Below are 22,141 nucleotides of genomic sequence, written 5' to 3'. Positions count from 1 at the left end.
ATGTTAATTTGTGTTTATTGGATGTTTTGTCATTTATTGTTACTGTGTATGACTGCAGGCAACGCAATTTCGTTCAGACCAAAAGGTCTGAATGACAATAAAGGAATTAAATTCAAATTCAAATCAAATTTTTAAATTAATGCTCAATAATTAGTAATGGCGTTTCGATATGAACCTAATCAGATCCCAAGTATTTGTTCTTTTTTATAGATAAGATGAGATGGTGAAGAGATCTGTGAACTATAACGTTCCTCCCAAAATGCTCCACTTGAAATTAATGATCATATTGTGAGGGTCGCATGCACCCTTTAATTAACAACCAACTTATTTTTGGTTGACTTAGTTGAACAGAAATCAGCCAATAGTGCAAGTTTTGCATTGATAATGGACTAGGAATGTCTGCTGACATCGAAGTCCTGCAGTTTCAGGTGAGTTAAATATTAATTCAATAATGGCTTTTAAAGCTGCTGAGCTGTAATTGTGTGACATCCACTCAGAGTATCGACTGCATTGCAACTCTCCTTGTGTCAGTTCTTCATCTCGCAGGTAGTGTATTTCACTAATGTATCATTTCTCCAATGTAACGTTCAAGGGAGACAAACAGAAAAAGCTGGAGTAACTCAGCGGGTCTGGCAGCATCTCTGGAGAAAAGGAATAGGAGACGTTTCGGGTCGAGACACTTCTTCAGACTGAGTGTCCGGGGGAAAGGGAACGAGAGACATAGATGGTACTTAATTCCCTGCCACAGAGGGCAGTGGAGGCCAAATCACTGGATGGATTTAAGAGAGAGTTAGATAGAGCTCTAGGGGCTAGTGGAGTCAAGGGATATGGGGAGAAGGCAGGCACGGGTTATTGATAGGGGACGATCAGACATGATCACAATGAATGGTGGTGCTGGCTCGAAGGGCCGAATGGCCTCCTCCTGCACCTATTTTCTATGTTTCTATGTTGAGACAAATGAATGGGATATGCAGAAAGCAATGTTGATCAAGGAAATGTGGAGGGGATGCAAGGGTTTACTTGGAGTTTGTGAAATCAAATTCGTACCGCTGGTTTGTAAGCTGCCCAAGCGAAATATGAGGTGCTGTTCCTCCAACTAACGTTTGAATGTTTTGGGGGGGATACGTTGGGATATGTCTTGGTTTCCATTACAGCATTTCCAGGAATCACTGAAGAGATGGGGTACTCCATGTTGTTTAAAACTAATGTATGTAATTTCTCCAGAGATGTGGGGATTTGCTAAAGTTATGTCCAAGGTGCTGGTGGGAGATTGGGACCACTTTGTGGGAATTGCCAGGAATCTACAATATGCACTACATGGGAAAAGGAACAATGATTTGCTTTATTTCCAGTGTGTTCAGCAGATTTTAATTTAATTTGTGTATAAAAGATGAAAAGCTTTTAAAGTTACTGATCATTCTTCCAGTAATATTGTAGACAGGTGCAGGAGGAGGCATTCATTGTGATCATGGCTGATTGTCCCCTATCAATAACCCGTGCCTGCCTTCTCCCCATATCCCTTGACTCCACTAGCCGATAGAGCTCTATCTAACTCTCTTAAATCCATCCAGAGATTTGGCCTCTACTGCCCTCTGTGGCAGGGAATTCCACAAATCCACAACTCTCTGGGTGAAAAGGTTTTTTCGCACATCAGTCTTAAATGGCCTCCCCTTTATTCTAAGGCTGTGACCCCTGGTTCTGGACTCGCCCAACATTGGGAACATTTTTTCCTGCATCTAGCTTGTCCAGTCCTTTTATAATTGTATATCAAGGACCAATTGAATAACTACTTTGGTTTCGTCTTCACTAAGGAAGACATAAATAATTTGCCGGAAATAGCAGGGGACCGCGGGTCAAAGGAGTTGGAGGAATTGAGTGAAATCCAGGTTAGCCGGGAAGTGGTGTTGGGTAAATTGAATGGATTAAAGGCCGATATATCCCCAGGGCCAGATAGGCTGCATCCCAGAGTACTTAAGGAAGTAGCTCCAGAAATAGTGGATGCATTAGTAATAATCTTTCAAAACTCTTTAGATTCTGGAGTAGTTCCTGAAGATTGGCGGGTAGCAAAACGTAACCCCACTTTTTAAGAAGGGAGGGAGAGAGAAAACGGGGAATTACAGACCAGTTAGTCTAACATCGGTAGTGGGGAAACTGCTAGAGTCAGTTATTAAAGATGGGATAGCAGCACATTTGGAAAGTGGTGAAATTATTGGACAAAGTCAGCATGGATTTACGAAAGGTAAATCATGTCTGACGAATCTTATAGAATTTTTCGAGGATGTAACTAGTAGTGTGGATAGGGGAGAACCAGTGGATGTGGTGTATCTGGACTTCCAGAAGGCTTTCGACAAGGTCCCACATAAGAGATTAGTATACAAACTTAAAGTACACGGCATTGGGGGTTCAGTATTAATGTGGATGGAGAACTGGCTGGCAAACAGGAAGCAAAGAGTAGGAGTAAACGGGTCCTTTTCACAATGGCAGACAGTGACTAGTGGGGTACCGCAAGGCTCAGTGCTGGGACCCCAGCTATTTACAATATATATTAATGATCTGGATGAGGGAATTGAAGGCAATATCTCCAAGTTTGCGGATGACACTAAGCTGGGGGGCAATGTTAGCTGTGAGGAGGATGCTAGGAGACTGCAAGGTGACTTGGATAGCCTGGGTGAGTGGGCAAATGTTTGGCAGATGCAGTATAATGTGGATAAATGTGAGGTTATCCATTTTGGTGGCAAAAACAGGAAAGCAGACTATTATCTAAATGGTGGCCGACTAGGAAAAAGGGAGATGCAGCGAGACCTGGGTGTCATGGTACACCAGTCATTGAAAGTAGGCATGCAGGTGCAGCAGGTAGTGAAGAAAGCGAATGGTATGTTAGCTTTCATAGCAAAAGGATTTGAGTATAGGAGCAGGGAGGCTCTACTGCAGTTGTACAGGGTCTTGGTGAGACCACACCTGGAGTATTGTGTACAGTTTTGGTCTCCAAATCTGAGGAAGGACATTATTACCATAGAGGGAGTGCAGAGAAGGTTCACCAGACTGATTCCTGGGATGTCAGGACTGTCTTATGAAGAAAGACTGGATAGACTTGGTTTATACTCTCTAGAATTTAGGAGATTGAGAGGGGATCTTATAGAAACTTACAAAATTCTTAAGGGGTTGGACAGGCTAGATGCAGGAAGATTGCTCCCGAGGTTGGGGAAGTCCAGGACAAGGGGTCACAGCTTAAGGATAAGGGGGAAATCCTTTAAAACCGAGATGAGAAGAACTTTTTTTACACAGAGAGTGGTGAATCTCTGGAACTCTCTGCCACAGAGGGTAGTCGAGGCCAGTTCATTGGCTATATTTAGATTCAGATTCAATTTTAATTGTCGTTGTCAGTGTACAGTACAGAGACAACGAAATGCATTTAAGAGGGATTTAGATGTGGCCCTTGTGGCTAAGGGGATCAGAGGGTATGGAGAGAAGGCAGGTATGGGATACTGAGTTGGATGATCAGCCATGATCATATTGAATGGCGGTGCAGGCTCGAAGGGCCGAATGGCCTACTCCTGCACCTAATTTCTATGTTTCTATGTTTCTATATGTTTCTACAAGATCCCTCCTCATCCTTCTAAACTCCAGTGAATACAAGCCTAGTCTTATCAATCTTTCCTCATATGACAGTCCCGCCATTCCAGGGATCAATCTCGTGAACCTACGCTGCACTGCCTCAATCACAAGGATGTCCTTCCTCAAATTAGGAGACCAAAACTGTACACAATACTCCAGATGTGGTCTCACCAGAGCCCTATACAACTGCAGAAGAACCTCTTTACTCCTGTACTGAAATCCTCTTGTTATGAAGGCAAACATTCCATTAGCTTTCTTCACTGCCTGCTGTACCTGCACGCCAACTTTCAGTGGCCGGTGTGCAAGGACACCCAGGTCTCGCTGTACCTCCCCCTTACCTAACCTAACCCCATTGAGATAATAATCTGCCCCCTTGTTTTTGCCGCCAAAGTGGATAGTCTCACATTTATCTATATTATACTGCATCTGCCACGCATCTGCCCACTCACTCAACCTGTCCAGGTCACCCTGCAACCTCCTAACACCCTCTTCACAGCTCTGTATCATCCGCAAACCTGTTAGTGTTGCTCCTAATTCCCTCTTCCAAATCATTAATATATATGGTAAACAGTTGAGGTCTAGATTGGGTCCACATCCTAGTTTATGGGAGTACTGAGCTATCATCTGATAACGGCTTCATCGTGTGCAGCAGGATCTTGATCGAATTGGTGGGTTGATGGAATGTGAAATGTCAGGTGTTGCATTTTGTAGAGCAGAGGGATCGAGGAGTACAGGTGCATGGTTCCTCGAAAGTCGAGTTGCAGGTAAACGGGAGGTCAAAAAGGTGTTTGGCACATTGGCCTTCATCAGTCAGAGTATTGAGTATAGAAGTTGGGAGGTCATGTTGCAGTTGTATAAGGTGTTGGTGAGGCCGCATTTAGAGTATTGTGTTCACTTCTGGGCACCGTGCTATTGGAAAGATGTTGTCAAGCTGGAAAGGGTTCAGAGAAGATTTACGAGGATGTTGCCAGGACTAGAGGGTGTGAGCTATAGGGAGTGGTTGAGTAGGCTGGGACTCTAATCATTGGAGCGCAGGAGGATGAGCGGTGATCTTATAGAGGTGTATAAAATCATGAGAGGAATAGATGGGGACGATGCACAGAGTCTCTTGCCCAGAGTTGGTGAACCCAGAGGACATAGATTTAAGGTGAAGGGAAAAGATTTAATAGAAATCTAAGAGGTGACTTTTTCAAGCAAAGGGCGGTGGGTGTATGGAACTAGCTGCCTGATGAGGTAGTTGAGGCTGGGACTATCCCAACGTTTAAGAAACAGTTAGACAGGTACATGGATAGGAAATGTTTGGAGGGATATGGACCAAGTGGGGAAGAAGCTGTTCCTGAATCTGGTGGTATGTGTTTTCTAACTTTTATACCTTCTGTCCAAAGGGGAAGAAAGGAAAAGAAGGAATGACGGGGTGAAAATAGTCATAGTGATATAGTGTGGAAACAGGTCCTTCGTCCCAACTTGCTCACACCGGCCAACATGTCCCAGTTACACTAGTCTCACCTACCTGCACCTGGTCCATGTAGAAAACATAGAAAACAAAAAAAAACATAGAAATAGGTATCTCTCCAAACCTGTCCTATCCATGTACCTGTCCAAGTGCTTAAACGATGGGATAGTCCCAGCCTCAGCTACCTCCTCTGGCAACTCGTTCCATCCGCCCACCACTCTCTGTGTGAAAACAATGACCCCTCGGATTCCTACTGAATCTTTTCCCCTTCACCTTGACCCTATTGTCCTTGATTATGTTGGCTGCTTTCCCAAGGCATGAAGTGCAGATGGAGTCGATGTGGAGATGCTTGTTTGTGTGCAGGAGAAAGAACAGTGTGAGGGCATTTCTACTGGAGCAAAGGTCCTTCTTGTTCAAGTTTACCCAATCTGTCATCCTTGAAACTATTAACTACATTTCAAGGCAAAAAGCCAATTTCTTAAGAATGTCAAACTAATCTGAATGTTGAACCTTTCGACATATTAAACAGCCTTGAGTAAACTTCTGCTTTCATTGCTGAGGGTGGAAACTAGTGATTGAGGATATTTTCCTACATGGGACATTGTTACAGAGCAGTTGACGGAATCACAGACGTTGAATCAAAAATTTGCAACAGTATTGGTAAGCAAAGAACTTTAATTTCTCTTACGTTTGGTGCGACATTTTCCTGTTAGTGAGGAAATTTGCTGTTCGTATTCCTATGGGCGACTCAAGATTTATACAGCGATGTATTTGCCATAGAGGGAGTACAGAGAAGGTTCACCAGACTGATTCCAGGGATGTCAGGACTTTCATATGAAGAAAGACTGGATAGACTCTGCTTGTACTCGCTAGATTTTAGAAGATTGAGGGGGGATCTTATAGAAACGTACAAAATTCTTAAGGGGTTGGACAGGCTAGATGCAGGAAGATTGTTCCCGATGTTGGGGATGTCCAGAACGAGGGGTCACAGTTTAAGGATAAGGGGGAAGTCTTCTAGGACCGAGATGAGAAAAACATTTTTCACACAGAGCGGTGAATCTGTGGAATTCTCTGCCACAGAAGGTAGTTGAGGCCAGTTCATTGGCTATATTTAGATGTGGCCCTTGTGGCTAAAGGGATCAGGGGGTATGGAGAGAAGGCAGGTACAGGATACTGAGTTGGATGATCAACCATGATCATATTGAATGGCGGTGCAGGCTCGAAGGGCCGAATGGTCTACTCCTGCACCTATTTTCTATGTTTCTATGTTCTCCCCGTGACCTGTGTGAGTTTTCTTTGAGATCTTCGGTTTCGTCCCACACTCCAAAGACATACAGGTTTGTAGGTTAATGGGCTTGGCATAAATGTAAATTGTCCCCAGTGTGTGTAAGATAGTGTGTGGGGGTCACAGGTTGGCACGGACTCGGTGGACCGAAGGGCCTGCTTCTGCTCTGTATCTCTAAGCAAAAAAACAAAATTATCTTTGATCGGACTTTACTGCGTTTAAACATTATTCACATTATTCCCTTTATCATTTATCTGTACACTGTGGACGGCTCGATTGTAATCATGTATTGCCTTTCGCTGACTGGTTAGCACGCAACAAATGCTTTTCACTGTACCTCAGTACAGTGAATAAGGGGATGAATATTCTGCAACGTGACTTTAGAGAGCTCGGAAAAATGTTGAAAAGCAGGACCTCCAGGGTTGTTATCTCCGGTTTGCTTCCAGTTCCCCGTGCTGGCGAGAGCAGGAACAGGGAGATACGGGACCTGAACGTGTGGCTGAGGATCTGGTGCACGGGGCAGGGATTTAGATTCTTAGATCACTGGGATCTGTTTTGGGGTAAGGGGGAACTGTACAAAAGGGACGGATTGCATCTTAACAGGTGTGGGACCAGCATTCTGGCAGGCAGGTTTGCCACTGCTACACGGGTGGCTTTAAACTGAATAAGGGGGGGTGGGGTGTTGAATGGGACAGTGGAGGATGGAGTTAAAGGGAAAGGGTTTCTTAAATGTGTGAGCGTAGAGACCGAAGGGTGTAAAATGAGGGTAGAAGAAATAGGTAGCAAGGTGAAAAGTAAAAGTGGCAGGCAGACAAAACCAGGGCAAAAATCAAAAAGGGCCACTTTTCAACATCATTGTGTAAGGGGTAAGAGTGTTGTAAAAACAAGCCTGAAGGCTTTGTGTCTCAATGCAAGGAGCATTCGTAATAAGGTGGATGAGTTGAATGTGCAGATAGCTATTAATGACTATGATATAGTTGGGATCACGGAGACATGGCTCCAGGGTGACCAAGGCTGGGAGCTGAACATCCAGGGATATTCAATATTCAGGAGCGATAGACAGAAAGGAAAAGGAGGTGGGGTAGCGTTGCTGATTAGAGAGGGGATTAATACAATGGAAAGGAAGGACATTAGTTTGGAGGATGTGGAATCGGTATGGGTAGAGCTGCACAACACTAAGGGGCAGAAAACGCTGGTGGGTGTTGTGTACAGGCCACCTAACAGTAGTAGTGAAGTTGGAGATGGTATCAAACAGGAAATTAGAAATGCGTGCGACAAAGGCAAAACGGTTATAATGGGTGACTTCAATCTACATATAGATTGGGTGAATCAAATTGGCAGGGGTGCTGAGGAAGAGGATTTCTTGGAATGTATGCGGGATAGTTATCTAAATCAACATGTAGAGGAACCAACGAGAGAGCAGGCTATTTTAGACTGGGTATTGAGTAATGAGGAAGGGTTAGTTAGCAATCTTGTTGTACGTGCCCCCTTGGGCAAGAGTGACCATAATATGGTTGAGTTCTTCATTAGGATGGAGAGTGACATTGTTAATTCAGAAACAATGGTTCTGAACTTAAAGAAAGGTAACTTTGAGGGTATGAGACGTGAATTGGCCAAGATTGACTGGCAATTAATTCTAAAAGGGTTGACGGTGGATATGCAATGGAAGACATTTAAAGACTGCATGGGTGAACTACAAAAATTGTTCATCCCAGTTTGGCAAAAGAATAAATCAGGGAAGGTAGTACATCCGTGGATAACAAGGGAAATCAGGGATAGTATCAAAGCGAAGGATGATGCGTACAAATTAGCCAGAAAAAGCAGCATACCGGAGGACTGGGAGAAATTCAAAGACCAGCAGAGGAGGACAAAGGGCTTAATTAGGAAAGGAAAAATAGATTATGAAAGAAAACTGGCAGGGAACATAAAAACTGACTGCAAAAGTTTTTATAGATATGTGAAAAGAAAGAGATTAGTTAAAACAAATGTAGGTCCCTTGCAGTCAGAAACAGGGGAGTTGATCATGGGGAACAAGGATATGGCGGACCAATTGAATAACTACTTTGGTTCCGTCTTCACTAAGGAAGACATAAATAATTTGCCGGAAATAGCAGGGGACCGCGGGTCAAAGGAGTTGGAGGAATTGAGTGAAATCCAGGTTAGCCGGGAAGTGGTGTTGGGTAAATTGAATGGATTAAAGGCCGATAAATCCCCAGGGCCAGATAGGCTGCATCCCAGAGTACTTAAGGAAGTAGCTCCAGAAATAGTGGATGCATTAGTAATAATCTTTCAAAACTCTTTAGATTCTGGAGTAGTTCCTGAAGATTGGCGGGTAGCAAACGTAACCCCACTTTTTAAGAAGGGAGGGAGAGAGAAAATGGGGAATTACAGACCAGTTAGTCTAACATCGGTAGTGGGGAAACTGCTAGTTATTAAAGATGGGATAGCAGCACATTTGGAAAGTGGTGAAATCATTGGACAAAGTCAGCATGGATTTACGAAAGGTAAATCATGTCTGACGAATCTTATAGAATTTTTCGAGGATGTAACTAGTAGCGTGGATAGGGGAGAACCAGTGGATGTGGTGTATCTGGACTTCCAGAAGGCTTTCGACAAGGTCCCACATAAAAAATTAGTATACAAACTTAAAGCACAAGGCATTGGGGGTTCAGTATTGTTGTGGATAGAGAACTGGCTGGCAAACAGGAAGCAAAGAGTAGGAGTAAACGGGTCCTTTTCACAATGGCAGGCAGTGACTAGTGGGGTACCCCAAGGCTCAGTACTGGGACCCCAGCTATTTACAATATATATTAATGATCTCGATGAGGGAATTGAAGGCAATATCTCCAAGTTTGCGGATGACACTAAGCTGGGGGGCAGTGTTAGCTGTGAGGAGGATGCTAGGAGACTGCAGGGTGACTTGGATAGGCTGGGTGAGTGGGCAAATGTTTGGCAGATGCAGTATAATGTGGATAAATGTGAGGTTATCCATTTTGGTGGCAAAAACAGGAAAGCAGACTATTATCTAAATGGTGGCCGATTGGGAAAGGGGGAGATGCAGCGAGACCTGGGTGTCATGGTACACCAGTCATTGAAGGTAGGCATGCAGGTGCAGCAGGCAGTAAAGAAAGCGAATGGTATGTTAGCTTTCATTGCAAAAGGATTTGAGTATAGGAGCAGAGAGGTTCTACTGCAGTTGTACAGGGTCTTGGTGAGACCACACCTGGAGTATTGCATACAGTTTTGGTCTCCAAATCTGAGGAAGGACATTATTGCCATAGAGGGAGTGCAGAGACGGTTCACCAGACTGATTCCTGGGATGTCAGGACTGTCTTATGAAGAAAGACTGGATAGACTTGGTTTATACTCTCTAGAATTTAGAAGATTGAGAGGGGATCTTATAGAAACTTACAAAATTCTTAAGGGGTTGGACAGGCTAGATGCAGGAAGATTGTTCCCGATGTTAGGGAAGTCCAGGACAAGGGGTCACAGCTTAAGGATAAAGGGGAAATCCTTTAAAACCGAGATGAGAAGAACTTTTTTCACGCAGAGAGTGGTGAATCTCTGGAACTCTCTGCCACAGAGGGTAGTTGAGGCCACTTCATTGGCTATATTTAAGAGGGAGTTAGATGCGGCCCTTGTGGCTAAGGGGATCAGGGGGTATGGAGAGAAGGCAGGTACGGGATACTGAGTTGGATGATCAGCCATGATCATATTGAATGGCGGTGCAGGCTCGAAGGGCCGAATGGCCTACTCCTGCACCTAATTTCTATGTTTCTATGTTTCTAGTACATGTGACAATAAACTAAACTCAAACTGTGTTGGTCTAACAAGCCACTCAATTCGTGGGGAACTTGCATGCGTTTTATATACTGACCTTGTCCACAGGCTAGATGCAGGAAAAATGTTCCTGATGTAGGGGGAGTCCATTTAGGACTGAGATGAGGAAAAATATCTTCACCCAGAGAGTTGTGAATCTGTGGAATTCTCTGCCACAGAAGACAGTGGAGGCCAAGTCAATGGATGTTTTCATGCGGGAGTTCGATTTAGCTGTTAGGGCGAAAGGAATCGAGGGATATGGGGGAAAAGCAGGAACAGGGTACTGATTTTAGATGATCAGCCATTATCATATTGAATGGCGGTGCTGGCTCGAAGGGCCGAATGGCCTACTCCTACACCTATTTTTCTCTGTCAACAAGCTATGCTGAATAGTGTCCAATTTGATTTAAGATTTAATAGAAATCTAAGAGGTAACTTTTTCAAGCAAAGGGCGGTGGGTGTATGGAACAAGCTGCCTGATGAGGTAGTTGAGGCTGGGACTATCCCAACGTGTAAGAAACAGTTAGACAGGTACATGGATAGGAAATGTTTGGAGGGGTATGGACCAAGTGGGGAAGAAGCAGTTCCTGAATCTGGTGGTATGTGTTTTCTAACTTTTATACCTTCTGTACAAAAGGGGAAGAAAGGAAAAGAAGGAATGATGGGGTGAAAATAGTCATAGTGATATAGTGTGGAAACAGGTCCTTTGTCCCAACTTGCTCACACCGGCCAACATGTCCCAGTTACACTAGTCTCACCTACCTGCACCTGGTCCATATAGAAAACATAGAAAGAAAAAAAAAACATAGAAATAGGTATCTCTCCAAACCTGTCCTATCCATGTACCTGTCCAAGTGCTTAAACGATGGGATAGTCCCAGCCTTAGCTACCTCCTCTGGTAACTCGTTCCATCCGCCCACCACTCTCTGTGTGAAAACAATTACCCCTCGGATTCCTCCTGAATCTTTTCCCCTTCACCTTGACCCTATTGTCCTTGATTATGTTGGCTGCTTTCCCAAGGCATGAAGTGCAGATGGAGTCGATGTGGAGATGCTTGTTTGTGTGCAGGAGAAAGAACAGTGTGAGGGCATTTCTACTGGAGCAAAGGTCCTTCTTGTTCAAGTTTACCCAATCTGTCATCCTTGAAACTATTAACTACATTTCAAGGCAAAAAGCCAATTTCTTAAGAATGTCAAACTAATCTGAATGTTGAACCTTTCGACATATTAAACAGCCTTGAGTAAACTTCTGCTTTCATTGCTGAGGGTGGAAACTAGTGATTGAGGATATTTTCCTACAAGGGACATTGTTACAGAGCAGTTGACGGAATCACAGACGTTGAATCAAAAATTTGCAACAGTATTGGTAAGCAAGGAACTTTAATTTCTCTTACGTTTGGTGCGACATTTTCCTGTTAGTGAGGAAATTTGCTGTTCGTATTCCTATGGGCGACTCAAGATTTATACAGCGATGTATTTGCCATAGAGGGAGTACAGAGAAGGTTCACCAGACTGATTCCAGGGATGTCAGGACTTTCATATGAAGAAAGACTGGATAGACTCTGCTTGTACTCGCTAGATTTTAGAAGATTGAGGGGGGATCTTATAGAAACGTACAAAATTCTTAAGGGGTTGGACAGGCTAGATGCAGGAAGATTGTTCCCGATGTTGGGGATGTCCAGAACGAGGGGTCACAGTTTAAGGATAAGGGGGAAATCTTCTAGGACCGAGATGAGAAAAACATTTTTCACACAGAGAGAGTGCTGAATCTGTGGAATTCTCTGCCACAGAAGGTAGTTGAGGCCAGTTCATTGGCTATATTTAAGAGGGAGTTAGATGTGGCCCTTGTGGCTAAAGGGATCAGGGGGTATGGAGAGAAGGCAGGTACAGGATACTGAGTTGGATGATCAGCCATGATCATATTGAATGGCGGTGCAGGCTCGAAGGGCTCAATGGCCTACTCCTGCACCTATTTTCTATGTTTCTATGTTCTCCCCGTGACCTGTGTGAGTTTTCTTTGAGATCTTCGGTTTCGTCCCACACTCCAAAGACATACAGGTTTGTAGGTTAATTGGCTTGGCATAAATGTAAATTGTCCCCAGTGTGTGTAAGATAGTGTGTGGGGGTCGCAGGTTGGCGCGGACTAGATGGGCCGAAGGGCCTGTTTCTGCTCTGTATCTCTAAGCAAAAAAACAAAACTATCTTTGATCGGACTTTACTGCGTTTAAACATTATTCACGTTATTCCCTTTATCATGTGTCTGTACACTGTGGACGGCTCGATTGTAATCATGTATTGCCTTTCGCTGACTGGTTAGCACGCAACAAAAGCTTTTCACTGTACCTCGGTACACTGAATAAGGGGATGAATATTCTGCAACGTGACTTTAGAGAGCTCGGAAAAATGTTGAAAAGCAGGACCTCCAGGGTTGTTATCTCCGGTTTGCTTCCAGTTCCCCGTGCTGGCGAGAGCAGGAACAGGGAGATACGGGACCTGAACGTGTGGCTGAGGATCTGGTGCACGGGGCAGGGATTTAGATTCTTAGATCACTGGGATCTGTTTTGGGGTAAGGGGGAACTGTACAAAAGGGACGGATTGCATCTTAACAGGTGTGGGACCAGCATTCTGGCAGGCAGGTTTGCCACTGCTACACGGGTGGCTTTAAACTGAATAAGGGGGGTGGGGTGTTGAATGGGACAGTGGAGGATGGAGTTAAAGGGAAAGGGTTTCTTAAATGTGTGAGCGTAGAGACCGAGGGGTGTAAAAGTGTAGAAGAAATAGGTAGCAAGGTGAAAAGTAAAAGTGGCAGGCAGACAAAACCAGGGCAAAAATCAAAAAGGGCCACTTTTCAACATAATTGTGTAAGGGGTAAGAGTGTTGTAAAAACAAGCCTGAAGGCTTTGTGTCTCAATGCAAGGAGCATTCGTAATAAGGTGGATGAGTTGAATGTGCAGATAGCTATTAATGACTATGATATAGTTGGGATCACGGAGACATGGCTCCAGGGTGACCAAGGCTGGGAGCTGAACATCCAGGGACATTCAATATTCAGGAGGGATAGACAGAAAGGAAAAGGAGGTGGGGTAGCATTACTGATTAGAGAGGGGATTAATGCAATGGAAAGGAAGGACATTAGTTTGGAGGATGTGGAATCGGTATGGGTAGAGCTGCGAAACACTAAGGTGCAGAAAACGCTGATGGGTGTTGTGTACAGGCCACCTAACAGTAGTAGTGAAGTTGGAGATGGTATCAAACAGGAAATTAGAAATGCGTGCGACAAAGGCAAAACGGTTATAATGGGTGACTTCAATCTACATATAGATTGGGTGAATCAAATTGGCAGGGGTGCTGAGGAAGAGGATTTCTTGGAATGTATGCGGGATAGTTATCTAAATCAACATGTAGAGGAACCAACGAGAGAGCAGGCTATTTTAGACTGGGTATTGAGTAATGAGGAAGGGTTAGTTAGCAATCTTGTTGTACGTGCCCCCTTGGGCAAGAGTGACCATAATATGGTTGAGTTCTTCATTAGGATGGAGAGTGACATTGTTAATTCAGAAACAATGGTTCTGAACTTAAAGAAAGGTAACTTTGAGGGTATGAGACGTGAATTGGCCAAGATTGACTGGCAATTAATTCTAAAAGGGTTGACGGTGGATATGCAATGGAAGACATTTAAAGACTGCATGGATGAACTACAAAAATTGTTCATCCCAGTTTGGCAAAAGAATAAATCAGGGAAGGTAGTACATCCATGGATAACAAGGGAAATCAGGGATAGTATCAAAGCGAAGGATGATGCGTACAAATTAGCCAGAAAAAGCAGCATACCGGAGGACTGGGAGAAATTCAAAGACCAGCAGAGGAGGACAAAGGGCTTAATTAGGAAAGGAAAAATAGATGATGAAAGAAAACTGGCAGGGAACATAAAAACTGACTGCAAAAGTTTTTATAGATATGTGAAAAGAAAGAGATTAGTTAAAACAAATGTAGGTCCCTTGCAGTCAGAAACGGGGGAATTGATCATGGGGAACAAGGATATGGCGGACCAATTGAATAACTACTTTGGTTCCGTCTTCACTAAGGAAGACATAAATAATTTGCCGGAAATAGCAGGGGACCGCGGGTCAAAGGAGTTGGAGGAATTGAGTGAAATCCAGGTTAGCCGGGAAGTGGTGTTGGGTAAATTGAATGGATTAAAGGCCGATAAATCCCCAGGGCCAGATAGGCTGCATCCCAGAGTACTTAAGGAAGTAGCTCCAGAAATAGTGGATGCATTAGTAATAATCTTTCAAAACTCTTTAGATTCTGGAGTAGTTCCTGAAGATTGGCGGGTAGCAAACATAACCCCACTTTTTAAGAAGGGAGGGAGAGAGAAAATGGGGAATTACAGACCAGTTAGTCTAACATCGGTAGTGGGGAAACTGCTAGAGTCAGTTATTAAAGATGGGATAGCAGCACATTTGGAAAGTGGTGCAATCATTGGACAAAGTCAGCATGGATTTACGAAAGGTAAATCATGTCTGACGAATCTTATAGAATTTTTCGAGGATGTAACTAGTAGCGTGGATAGGGGAGAACCAGTGGATGTGGTGTATCTGGACTTCCAGAAGGCTTTTGACAAGGTCCCACATAAGAAATTAGTATACAAACTTAAAGCACAAGGCATTGGGGGTTCAGTATTGATGTGGATAGAGAACTGGCTGGCAAACAGGAAGCAAAGAGTAGGAGTAAACGGGTCCTTTTCACAATGGCAGGCAGTGACTAGTGGGGTACCCCAAGGCTCAGTACTGGGACCTCAGCTATTTACAATATATATTAATGATCTGGATGAGGGAATTGAAGGCAATATCTCCAAGTTTGCGGATGACACTAAGCTGGGGGGCAGTGTTAGCTGTGAGGAGGATGCTAGGAGACTGCAGGGTGACTTGGATAGGCTGGGTGAGTGGGCAAATGTTTGGCAGATGCAGTATAATGTGGATAAATGTGAGGTTATCCATTTTGGTGGCAAAAACAGGAAAGCAGACTATTATCTAAATGGTGGCCGATTGGGAAAGGGGGAGATGCAGCGAGACCTGGGTGTCATGGTACACCAGTCATTGAAGATAGGCATGCAGGTGCAGCAGGCAGTAAAGAAAGCGAATGGTATGTTAGCTTTCATTGCAAAAGGATTTGAGTATAGGAGCAGAGAGGTTCTACTGCAGTTGCACAGGGTCTTGGTGAGACCACACCTGGAGTATAGCGTACCGTTTTGGTCTCCAAATCTGAGGAAGGACATTATTGCCATAGAGGGAGTGCAGAGACGGTTCACCAGACTGATTCCTGGGATGTCAGGACTGTCTTATGAAGAAAGACTGGATAGACTTGGTTTATACTCTCTAGAATTTAGAAGATTGAGAGGGGATCTTATAGAAACTTACAAAATTCTTAAGGGGTTGGACAGGCTAGATGCAGGAAGATTGTTCCCGATGTTAGGGAAGTCCAGGACAAGGGGTCACAGCTTAAGGATAAAGGGGAAATCCTTTAAAACCGAGATGAGAAGAACTTTTTTCACGCAGAGAGTGGTGAATCTCTGGAACTCTCTGCCACAGAGGGTAGTTGAGGCCACTTCATTGGCTATATTTAAGAGGGAGTTAGATGCGGCCCTTGTGGCTAAGGGGATCAGGGGGTATGGAGAGAAGGCAGGTACGGGATACTGAGTTGGATGATCAGCCATGATCATATTGAATGGCGGTGCAGGCTCGAAGGGCCGAATGGCCTACTCCTGCACCTCATTTCTATGTTTCTATGTTTCTAGTACACGTGACAATAAACTAAACTCAAACTGTGTTGGTCTAACAAGCCACTCAATTCATGGGGAACTTGCATGCGTTTTATATACTGACCTTGTCCACAGGCTAGATGCAGGAAAAATGTTCCTTATGTTGGGGGAGTCCTTTTAGGACTGAGATGAGGAAAAATATCTTCACCCAGAGAGTTGTGAATCTGTGGAATTCTCTGCCACAGAAGACAGTGGAGGGCAAGTCAATGGATGTTTTCATGCGGGAGTTCGATTTAGCTGTTAGGGCGAAAGGAATCGAGGGATATGGGGGAAAAGCAGGAACAGGGTACTGATTTTAGATGATCAGCCATTATCATATTGAATGGCGGTGCTGGGTCGAAGGGCCGAATGGCCTACTCCTACACCTATTTTTCTCTGTCAACAAGCTATGCTGAATAGTGTCCAATTTGACTTAAGATTTAATAGAAATCTAAGAGGTAACTTTTTCAAGCAAAGGGCGGTGGGTGTATGGAACAAGCTGCCTGATGAGATAGTTGAGGCTGGGACTATCCCAACGTTTAAGAAACAGTTAGACAGGTACATGGATAGGAAATGTTTGGAGGGGTATGGACCAAGTGGGGAAGAAGCAGTTCCTGAATCTGGTGGTATGTGTTTTCTAACTTTTATACCTTCTGTACAAAAGGGGAAGAAAGGAAAAGAAGGAATGACGGGGTGAAAATAGTCATAGTGATATAGTGTGGAAACAGGTCCTTCGTCCCAACTTGCTCACACGGGCCAACATGTCCCAGTTACACTAGTCTCACCTACCTGCACCTGGTCCATATAGAAAACATAGAAAACAAAAAAAACATAGAAATAGGTATCTCTCCCAACCTGTCCTATCCATGTACCTGTCCAAGTGCTTAAACGATGGGATAGTCCCAGCCTCAGCTACCTCCTCTGGTAACTCGTTCCATCCGCCCACCACTCTCTGTGTGAAAACAATTACCCCTCGGATTCCTCCTGAATCTTTTCCCCTTCACCTTGACCCTATTGTCCTTGATTATGTTGGCTGCTTTCCCAAGGCATGAAGTGCAGATGGAGTCGATGGGGAGATGCTTGTTTGTGTGCAGGAGAAAGAACAATGTGAGGGCATTTCTACTGGAGCAAAGGTCCTTCTTGTTCAAGTTTACCCAATCTGTCATCCTTGAAACTATTAACTACATTTCAAGGCAAAAAGCCAATTTCTTAAGAATGTCAAACTAATCTGAATGTTGAACCTTTTCGACATATTAAACAGCCTTGAGTAAACTTCTGCTTTCATTGCTGAGGGTGGAAACTAGTGATTGAGGATATTTTCCTACAAGGGACATTGTTACAGAGCAGTTGACGGAATCACAGACGTTGAATCAAAAATTTGCAACAGTATTGGTAAGCAAGGAACTTTAATTTCTCTTACGTTTGGTGCGACATTTTCCTGTTAGTGAGGAAATTTGCCGCTCGTATTCCTATGGGCGACTCAAGATTTATACAGCGATGTATTTGCCATAGAGGGAGTACAGAGAAGGTTCACCAGACTGATTCCAGGGATGTCAGGACTTTCATATGAAGAAAGACTGGATAGACTCTGCTTGTACTCGCTAGATTTTAGAAGATTGAGGGGGGATCTTATAGAAACGTACAAAATTCTTAAGGGGTTGGACAGGCTAGATGCAGGAAGATTGTTCCCGATGTTGGGGATGTCCAGAACGAGGGGTCACAGTTTACGGATAAGGGGGAAATCTTCTAGGACCGAGATGAGAAAAAAAAAATTCACACAGAGAGTGGTGAATCTCTGGAACTCTCTGCCACAGAAGGTAGTTGAGGCCAGTTCATTGGCTATATTTAAGAGGGAGTTAGATGTGGCCCTTGTGGCTAAAGGGATCAGGGGGTATGGAGAGAAGGCAGGTACAGGATACTGAGTTGGATGATCAGCCATGATCATATTGAATGGCGGTGCAGGCTCGAAGGGCCGAATGGCCTACTCCTGCACGTATTTTCTATGTTTCTATGTTTCTATGTTCTCCCCGTGACCTGTGTGAGTTTTCTTTGAGATCTTCGGTTTCGTCCCACACTCCAAAGACATACAGGTTTGTAGGTTAATTGGCTTGGCATAAATGTAAATTGTCCCCAGTGTGTGTAAGATAGTGTGTGGGGGTCGCAGGTTGGCGCGGACTAGATGGGCCGAAGGGCCTGTTTCTGCTCTGTATCTCTAAGCAAAAAAACAAAACTATCTTTTATCGGACTTTACTGCGTTTAAACATTATTCACATTATTCCCTTTATCATGTGTCTGTACACTGTGGACGGCTCGATTGTAATCATGTATTGCCTTTCGCTGACTGGGTAGCACGCAACAAAAGCTTTTCACTGTACCTCAGTACACGTGACAATAAACTAAACTCAAACTGTGTTGGTCTAACAAGCCACTCAATTCGTGGGGAACTTGATTGCGTTTTATATACTGACCTTGTCCACAGGCTAGATGCAGGAAAAATGTTCCTGATGTTGGGGTAGTCCATTTAGGACTGAGATGAGGAAAAATATCTTCACCCAGAGAGTTGTGAATCTGTGGAATTCTCTGCCACAGAAGACAGTGGAGGCCAAGTCACTGGATGTTTTCAGTGGGAGTTAGATTTAGCTGTTAGGGCTAAATGAATCAAGGGATATGGGAGAAAAGCAGGAACGGGGTACTGATTTTAGATGATCGGTCATGATCATATTGAATGGCGGTGCTGGCTCGAAGGGCCGAATGGCTTACTCCTACACCTATTTTTCTCTGTCAACAAGCTATGCTGAATAGTGTCCAATTTGACTTGGCTACATACCCATTGCCTAACAGTTGGTTCCTGGGTCCAGCTTAATAATTGCTGTAAATACTGCAGATGAAATAGGTTGACCAGATTTGGAGAACATTAATGGTTCAATGGTCCTTTATTGTCACATGTATCAAGGTACAGTGAAATATAATTTGCCCCACAGTCATACAAAAAAAAAAGCAACAAGATACATAACTACATAAATAGCCACCACAGAGGTGTGTGGAAATCCCCAGGGCACACAGCATAAGCGGAGACCCACAGCCGTTGGTTCAATGTCCGGGCCACACACACACACACACACACGCTCCTTCACCGTGATGTGACCAGAGTTGTACCGACCGCTGTCGCTCTCTCTACAGTCCCCGTCCGACCGAACCGTCAGAAAGCCGTCCACACGGACGTGGCGTCGAAGGACGAGAAACCGAAGCAAAGAAGTCGAAGCCAAATAGCCGAATGGAAACACATCCGAAACGCCCAATAACTGAAAGCATACCAAGCCGAATGGCCAACGAACCGAAAGGCTGCTGTGTGCCGAAAAGTCAAATAACGGACATGACGTCGCCGGGGGGGCGGGACTTGTCAGCGATTGTGCCGGACGCCCGTGTCCATCACATCACTGGTCGGTGGAGACGGGAGGGTGGGGGCCATTTTCCCACACAAGCCATTATTTGACGTTTCAGTAGAGCGGCATTCGTTTAATTGGCTTGTAGGCAACGCAGCCTTTTGGTTAAGTGGTGTTTCGGCAGAGTGGCCATTCGGTGAGTTTGCTTTTAGGCGATGCACCATTTCGGTTAGTTGGCTTTTCGCCGACCCGCCCTTTTGGTTTGATGGCGATTCAGATTAGTTTCCATTCGGCTGTTTTGCTTCGACTTGTTTGCTTCAGCTTCTCGTCCTTTGGCGCCACGTCCGCACACGGTCCACACTCGTGATGTCCCCCATGGAGCCATGTTCCCGCAAACACCCAAGACCACTGCACCTACGGCACTCCCTCCGAGTCCTCACCAGTGCAGGCAGCACGTCCATCTTGTTTTTTGGCAACCTCTCATTCCCCATTGTGATGGAAGGCAAATAACCATCTTTCCTCCTTTTTTCCTGCGGTCGGGGCAACCGAAACATCGAAGCTCCCGCAGTTGCCGATCGAAGCCTCCGCATCGGGTTGATCTAGGCTCCCACGATCGGGCCGGTCAAAGCTCCTGGGGTTGGGGCTCCCGAAGTCGACCCCAAACGGCTCTGCAGAGAGTAGTGCATTCGGCCGAACGCACTATGGGAACTTCACTCGCCCCTCTGCAGGAACTATACATCAGGAAGTGCAACTCCAGAGCTAATAAAATCATGGGAGACCCCTTCCACCCCTGCAACGGACTGTTCCAGCTGCTACGGTCAGGCAAACGCCTCCGTTGCCATGCTGTGAGAACGGAGAGGTTGAGAAGGAGTTTCTTCCCAGAGGCCATTTGGACTGTAAACTCCTATCTCACCAGGGACTAACTTTACTGAACGTTTTTCCTTCCGCCCACAATATTTAATATGTAAAACAATATGTGATTGTGTTTATAGTTTGTTTGTTTGTCCTTTTGCACAAAGTCCGCGAGCATTGCCACTTTTCATTTCACTGCACATCTCGTATGTGTATGTGACGAATAAACTTGACTTGACTCGACAAAGGGACCGCCACACCAGCACTACGATGTTAAGGTCACAGCGCGGATGGAGATACGATATGGAAAATGTCGCATCTCCGTCGAGGGAAGAGATTTTAAAAAAGTTTCCCTCAATACAAAACTAAAAGTTCACTACAACATACAAGTGAAAACAACCTAAAACAACAAAAGAAGAAAGGGATGAGACAGGCTTAGGGCGAGGCTGCAATTTACGGCGCCAAAGCATTTTAATTTACAATGAAGTATATTTGTTTTAATGTGTGAAACATGAAGTGCTTTTGTGCATATCAAGGTCTTGCAAGCGCCAAGCAGATAATCTTTGTAAACTGCTGGCTGGGGGATAAATATTAGTTGCTGACAGAATCTCCCCAGCTTTTTTCTCCACAATTGTTTATGATATCTTCTACATCGGAGTGTTTGTAAGTTGCTTTACAGGCTGTGGGTGCTGCAGCTTTCCTGAACTCCTGCATTCCTTCAACTGGGTTAAGCCAAGCAACCTTCAGACTTGTACGTCTTTGGAATGTGGGAGGAAAGCGAAGGTCCCGGAAAAAACCCCATGCAGATCACAGGGAGAACGTACAAACTCCGTGTAGACCGCACCCGTAATCGCGATCGAACCCGGGACTCCGGTGCTGTGTTCACTGTGGCACCGTGACTGCCCTCGGAGAGAAAGAAGATTTAAAAAGAGCGCCAAAGGGTTGAGTAATTTACAAAGTAGCCCTGAAGCAGTTGATTAGGTACCAGATAAAGAAGTGCAGCTGTCGTGGAGCGGCCTTGTTGATGTGAAGTGCCTTTGGTGAGTAAAGTGGGAGTCTTTGGCTCGAGAGTCTGAAGTGGTTTGGTGAGTAAAGTGTGAGTCTTTGGCTCGAGAGTCTTTGGCGAGGAGGCTGAGGCAATGAGGTTACACTTGATCGAAATTTGTGGTTTGTGATTTTTGCCTACTGAAGAAATAACAAAATAGCGGGCAGGTTTGCTAGTGCTGAATGGGGGGGCTGGGGGGGGGGGGGAGGGGTTGACAAACTGGGACTATAAAGATGGAGTTAAAGGGGAAGTGAGTACAGGAAAAGTTACTAAAGAATCCTGAATTAATGGAAAGGGAATTTCGAGAAGGGATACGAGAGTAAGGTCACAGCCAATTGGGGGCGGTGCGAGAGGGGAGGTGAATTACCAAAGTTAAAGTGTTGTATATGAATGCACGAAGTGTAAGAAATAAAGTGGACGAGCTTGAGGCTCAGTTAGAAATGGACAAGTATGATGTTGTGGGAATTACAGAGACATGGCTGCAAGAGGGCCAGGGATGGGAACTGAATATTCAAGGGTATACGTCCTATCAAAAAGACAGACAGGTGGGCAGAGGGGGTGGGGTAGTTCTGTTGGTGAGGAATAAAATTCAGTCCCTTGCGAGAGGTGACATAGAATCAGGAGATGTGGAGTCAGTATGGATAGAACTGAGGAATTGAGTAAAAAGACCCTAATGGGAGTTATCTACAGGCCCCCAAACAGTAGCCTAGATTTAGGGTGCAAGTTGAATCAGAAGTTAAAATTGGCATGTCGCAAAGGTAATGCTACGGTGGTTATGGGAGATTTCAACATGCAGGTAGACTGGGAAAATCAGGTTGTTACTGGGCCCCAAGAAAGGGAGTTTGTGGAATGTCTCCGAGATGGATTCATAGAGCAGCTTGTACTGGAGC

At 44.7% G+C, this 22,141-nt stretch overlaps 1 protein-coding gene across 3 annotated transcripts in view; it reads left to right on the top strand.

Moving 5' to 3' along the window:
* Positions 1–448: 448 nt before the first annotated feature.
* Positions 449–22,141, top strand: part of rgn (regucalcin) — a 37,959-nt gene continuing 16,266 nt past the window's right edge. The window contains exon 1 of one of the 3 annotated variants that reach the window (XM_055636487.1): positions 449–546. The gene's annotated coding sequence lies outside the window, so the exon portion shown is untranslated. Of the gene's footprint in view, positions 547–17,267; positions 17,364–20,890; positions 21,247–22,141 lie in introns of those variants that run through there. The other 2 variants (XM_055636486.1, XM_055636485.1) reach the window with 2 other exon arrangements.

Source organism: Leucoraja erinacea, chromosome 6 (assembly GCF_028641065.1).
Source record: "Leucoraja erinacea ecotype New England chromosome 6, Leri_hhj_1, whole genome shotgun sequence".
Classification (NCBI taxonomy): domain Eukaryota; kingdom Metazoa; phylum Chordata; class Chondrichthyes; order Rajiformes; family Rajidae; genus Leucoraja; species Leucoraja erinaceus.
Note: the sequence above shows the minus strand (reverse complement) of the source record. Positions and strands in the feature narration are given on the sequence as shown.